Here is a 5,950-nt window from a genome sequence, read left to right as displayed (position 1 = left end):
CACACACACACACACACACACACACACACACACACTTGAGTAGAATGCATGAATTTGGTGTTTAAATGGTTATTAATTGCGCAACAAAAACCTACAACACAAAGTAAATAATTTATAAGCGAACATTAAAGCAGAAAAGCCTATTTTTATATGTTTGTTTCGTTTTATTACCAAGTTCCCTTTTCTGTCATTCCATTCAATTATTTTACCAAAGCCCCAAAATGCTATAATTTTGGGGGGGAAAGGACGTGCAAAGCTCCTTTGAAATATCATAAAAATAATATTTTATTTTTATTTTCAAATAACCAGTATAATGACATTTACAAATTATTTCGTTCAATGTGTTAGGTCAGGAAAAAAAGTCATTTTCATACATAAAAAAATACTTTAATTTATTTTAAATAACCAGTTTAACTACATTTATAAATGATTTCGTTAAATGTGTGAAATCAAAATAAAATTAAATGTGTGAAATCAAAATAAAATGTCGCTTTCATACATTTAAAAAAAAACATTTTAGATTTTTTTAAATAACTAGTTGAACATTTGTCGCGTTCCTACATTAAAATAACAACATGATCACCAAAAAAACAAGTGCACGTACTTCAGTAAAAAACGATTTAAGATTAAATTAATTCGTCTTCTGCACAAACATTTGTTTTGACAGCTTCTGTCTAAAAATATGGAGGCAGAATTAACGAACAATCTGCCAGGCCTGTTCAAAAAGTATTAATACCGAGATAATAATAATAACAATAATAAGGCCTGTCAATCAATGCACAACCATAAATAATACAAAAATAACGTCTCTTGAAAGTCAACAAACACACACACACACACACACACACACACACACACACACACACACACACACACACACACACACACACACACACACACACAGAGTGGAGCCCCTCATTAACATTCTCTTTGCAGATTCCTTTCTGGGAAAGCAAAATGTTCTCCGGGCGGGGAAAAAGGCTTTCGGGTGGCCAGGGGCGCTCATAGACGGGGGCGAGCCCGAGGCGACACTGCGACCTCCCGCAGTGGTCGTGGAACACGCACGCACGCACGCACGCACACACGCCCGCACGCACGCACACACACACACCCGCACGCACGCACGCACACACACACACACACACACACACACACACACACACACACACACACACACACTTGTGAAATGCTCGTGCAGCTCAGCAGGCTTCGAGGAGGCCAAAATGTCTCTTAAGTGGTTTTTAAAAGCAAAAAAGCTAGAGAATATTTACATGATTTAAAAGAATGACAAAAAAGAACAAACGCATTTTTTGCACAGTCATGAAAATAATTTAGCATTTCTGTCGGGTTTTTCTTTTCTTTTCTTCTGGTTTGTATTTGGGCAAAATCTCCTAGAAAACAGGAAATGGTGCAGCTATATTTTGCAATGAAGAAATCAACAAAAGATGAATCCCAAACATGACAAATAGCCATGAAGATGTAAAGAAAACAAACAAGTCATTGGACACAGCAGGAAGAATGAAATGTGCAAAAATAGTTCTTACAAGTTGTTTTTTTAATACTTTTGTCTTAAGATGCTGGAAGCAAAATCAAATATCTTCTTTGACAACAACAATGTTTACAACAATACAAACAAACAAGCACAAATGTGACTATGATCTACTAATACTGTTTATGATCAGTAGAAAGTCATGTGACTATGATCTACTAATACTGTTTATGATCAGTAGAAAGTCACTGCAGCAATTTAGTGGTGAAAAATGTGCACAGAAGCTTGTGGATGGCTAGCAAAAGCACCTTATTGCAGGTAAACTTGCCAAGGTCACATGGAAGCAAATATGAACATTGCTGTACGTATACTTTTGACACAAATATGAACATTGCTGTATGTATACTTTTGACACAAATATGAACATTGCTGTACGTATACTTTTGACACAAATATGAACATTGCTGTACGTATACTTTTGACACAGCACATTTTCAGTAGAGACATAATAAATTCATCAAAGAAGCAAAGTTCATGAGTGTTTTTTGTGAGCAACAAGTATGTGCTCCAATCACTACATCACAAACACATAAGTCATGACATCATTTTCTTTACAAGTGTACCTACACTTTTGACCACCACTATCTATTGGTAGATAATGGATGTACATGTGGGTGGATCCATGGGGAGATTTATGAGTAGATCAATGGACACATCTATTGGTAGATCTGTTATTATATTGAGGGGATATAAGTATATCTAGAGGTAGATTAATGGGTACATCTACATGTAGATCAATGGATGTATTTACAGGTACATTATTGGGACAAGCAGTAGTAAATGGAGGGATGGATGGATGGATTACTGGGTGGTTCCATGGTTAGATGAATGGGTGGTTCCATGGTTAGATGAATGGGTGGTTCCATGGTTAGATGAATGGGTGGTTCCATGGTTAGATGAATGGGTGGTTCCATGGTTAGATGAATGGGTGGTTCCATGGTTAGATGAATGGGTGGTTCCATGGGTATATTCATGCACATCTTAGCTCCGTGCAGTAGCTGACCAAACATATTAGTGTAATATATAATAAGTATAGTAAACATTTGGAGCATTTATAGTATCAGTTGTCTATATAATTGTAATAAGTACACCTCTGCAAATCATTGTCCGAAAAAACCAAAAGAAACGTGGATCAATTAACAAATAACTTTATTAACATTGTTTTCAGTGTGTAACAAAAAAGATTTGTTTGTTTAAAGAATGAAATCCTTATTTAAACTCCAAACATTTTTGACCAAGTTGAGTCATTTGATAGTAAAAATGTTGATAAACTCCATTAAAAAAATATCATTCATTAACTCAGGAGTACAGTATATACAACATTTTAATCTATAAAATAAAAATGAATCAAACAAGGTGCGCCAATTTTTGACTTTTTGAAGCAAATTGTGAAAATTAGGATTCATGTCTACGATGAGCAGGTTTTGTAGTGCATGATACTGATAAAGCATGTACCGAGGGGCCTGCGACTGGAGAAGAACTGCTATGCCCAGATCACACCGAGTTTATGTGAAGAAGCGCATGGAAATGTTTCCAAGCCCCTTCCTGCTCCGCCACTGACAAGTGGAGATTGTCCTGAAGTAACTGCTGTGCTGCTCTTGCAAGGCAGACGTGCTGCTAACTGCTGTGGTGCTAACTGCTGTGGTGCTAACTGCTGTGGTGCTAACTGCTGTGCTGCTAACTGCTGTGCTGCTCTTGCAAGGCAGACGTGCTGCTAACTGCTGTGGTGCTAACTGCTGTGGTGCTAACTGCTGTGCTGCTAACTGCTGTGCTGCTCTTGCAAGGCAGACGTGCTGCTAACTGCTGTGGTGCTAACTGCTGTGGTGCTAACTGCTGTGCTGCTAACTGCTGTGCTGCTCTTGCAAGGCAGACGTGCTGCTAACTGCTGTGGTGCTAACTGCTGTGCTGCTAACTGCTGTGCTGCTCTTGCAAGGCAGACGTGCTGCTAACTGCTGGTGCTAACTGCTGTGCTGCTAACTGCTGTGCTGCTAACTGCTGTGGTGCTGCTGTGCTGCTAACTGCTGTGGTGCTAACTGCTGTGGTGCTGCTGTGCTGCTAACTGCTGTGCTGCTAACTGCTGTGCTGCTCTTGCAAGGCAGACGTGCTGCTCAGGGAGATTTGCAAATATATGTCACTTTTGCTAAATCATCTCTTTCCCTTCAAGTGTTGTGCTCCAATCAGGGCTTCTCAGCCTTTTTCACAACTTCCCCACTCCAGATCATATCACCAGTGAATGAATAATCTTACTCCTCATTTGAATCATCCAACATACTTAGAGTCTAACAGGATAAACCTTGTCACATGATCTGAAAGCATGTGTTCTTCATCAATGTCAGGCTGATCACAGACAGAAATACTCATAAAATACTGCAAAAAAAAGGCACTCATAAAAGATGATGAAAAATGTCTATACAAATATGTGGCGCTTAAATTAATAAGTTGTAACTCCATTAATAGAAAGTAATATTGAATGTTTCTGAAATATACTGTCAATAAAATTGAAGTGCAAATGAAAATACAGCTTTAGTGGTCATTTGTGCGCTTAAAACAATCATTCCTATCTCTCCCGGTGTCAGTTAGTCCAGAACGCGGCAGCAGGACTTTTAACAGAGGCCAGGAAACGCCAGAAATATAACCACAATCCTTCAGAGTCTGCACTGGCTCCCTGGTCACTTTAGAACTGATTTTAAAACCTTGCTCTTTGTTTTTAAATCTGTACATGTACTGGCACCCCATTTCATCTCGGACCTCATCCAAACTTACAATCCTGGTCCGAGAGCCAGTTCCAGCTCGTGGTGTCCAAGACCAGACTTAAAACCAGGGGAGACAGGACCTGCTCTGTGGTCGGCCCTAAACTCTGGAACACTCTGCCCCTCCATGTTCAAACTGCTCCCACAGTGGACTCTTTTAAGTCTCGTCTTAAGACCCACTTTTATTCTTCTGTGGTCCTCTGTTTTAAAATGGGATTTCTAGTTACTGTTAATTGCTTTCACCCTTAAAATCGTTTTTAATCATATTGTTTTTGTATTGGTTATTTATTCATTATTATCTATTATTATTTATTTATGTTTTTATTCAGTCATTGGTGGAGCTCAGGATAGTATTTGAATGTTGTTTTTAATATTGTTGTGCAGCACTTTGGAAACATGTTGTTGTTTAAATGTGTTATATAAATAAAGTGGATTGGGTTGGATTCAATTCGACCCAGGAGCACAATATGTAAAACTCTAACTTCCCAAATAGAAATGATTACGATGATGTCATAGATGAAATGTTTGATGTTGTCATGACAACCGAGTAGAGACCCCAGGTATGTTTTAGGCGGCCCTCTATGTAGGGCTGCCCTAACCATGGCAACGCTGCATTCCAAAACTATTGAAAAAAATAATCAAAAATGGTTTTACAGGATTAAAGTGTGAAGAAAAACAAGGGGGGGGGGGGTGGGGGGCAAACAGCATTTTGCCGTGTGTGCCACTAGATGTGTGATTGTGAGGCTCATCAACCACCTCTTGGAAACAACACTCACTTTCTTCACCAATGTTTGGATTTGTATTGCTTTGTGTTCTACAGTGCAGCTTCTTCTACAATAAAAATGTTGACTTCAATCACCTGTGTCAGCTGACCACTTCCTGCCTCTGGCCAGGCCGCCATGTGAAAAACACAAGAGAAGAAAAAGATGAAAAAATGTCACCGAGGCCTCGTCCAATGGGGTTGAGTCTTGCTGGCGTGCGCTCTAGCCCCCGTGCAGTGTGGAGATAAACACCACCGTGTCCTGCTCCTGCAGGCGGTAGTCCAGCTCCCCCTAAGGGCCCAGGACAGGTCAGGTCAGGGCTTCGTGTCAACAGGAGGAACCACGGGACATGTGTGTGTGTGTGTGTGTGTGTGTGTGTACACATTAGTTTGGGTGCTGTGGTTTTGAAAGGACAAATCTCACCATGAGCTCCCAGTCGGCGTCGTTGATCAGCACCAGAATGCCGGGTCTCCTGCGTGTCCAGGTAAAGGTAGATGTGATGCAGTGAAACAGTGGTGATATCATACACATATAGACAGAAAAGACAGTGAAAGGCTCAAATAAACTAGATATCTGGGTGTAATACTGGGTGATAAATGAACTGTCAAAAATATACAACATCAAGTAGCAAGAAACATGTCAATAATGAATAAAGCTAAACATGTTTTGGCCCAAAAATGTCTCTATTGCTCACTTACATGTCTGACTTATTGTGTAGAAATATAGGAAATAACTACAAATGTGCTATTTATTTACTAACTGTGTTCCAAAAAAGAAGACTTACAATAATACATCATGTTGTACATACAGAACAAAAAGACACTTTATTTATTCATTCAAAATTGTTGAAATTCTACAATTTGGTAAAATTGCCAAAATGTAAAATGATG

At 39.3% G+C, this 5,950-nt stretch overlaps 1 long non-coding RNA gene across 1 annotated transcript; it reads right to left on the bottom strand.

The window, feature by feature from the left end:
• Positions 1 to 2,681: 2,681 nt before the first annotated feature.
• Positions 2,682 to 5,620, bottom strand: LOC133557169 (uncharacterized). Its single transcript, XR_009807712.1, has 2 exons — positions 5,484 to 5,620; positions 2,682 to 5,351 (listed from the first exon to the last, which is right to left on the bottom strand). It is a non-coding gene; the product is annotated as an uncharacterized LOC133557169 (long non-coding RNA).
• Positions 5,621 to 5,950: the final 330 nt, after the last annotated feature.

Source organism: Nerophis ophidion, linkage group LG08 (assembly GCF_033978795.1).
Source record: "Nerophis ophidion isolate RoL-2023_Sa linkage group LG08, RoL_Noph_v1.0, whole genome shotgun sequence".
NCBI classification, from domain to species: domain Eukaryota; kingdom Metazoa; phylum Chordata; class Actinopteri; order Syngnathiformes; family Syngnathidae; genus Nerophis; species Nerophis ophidion.
The sequence above is the reverse complement of the archived record's forward strand: the minus strand, read 5'-3'. Positions and strand labels throughout refer to the sequence as shown.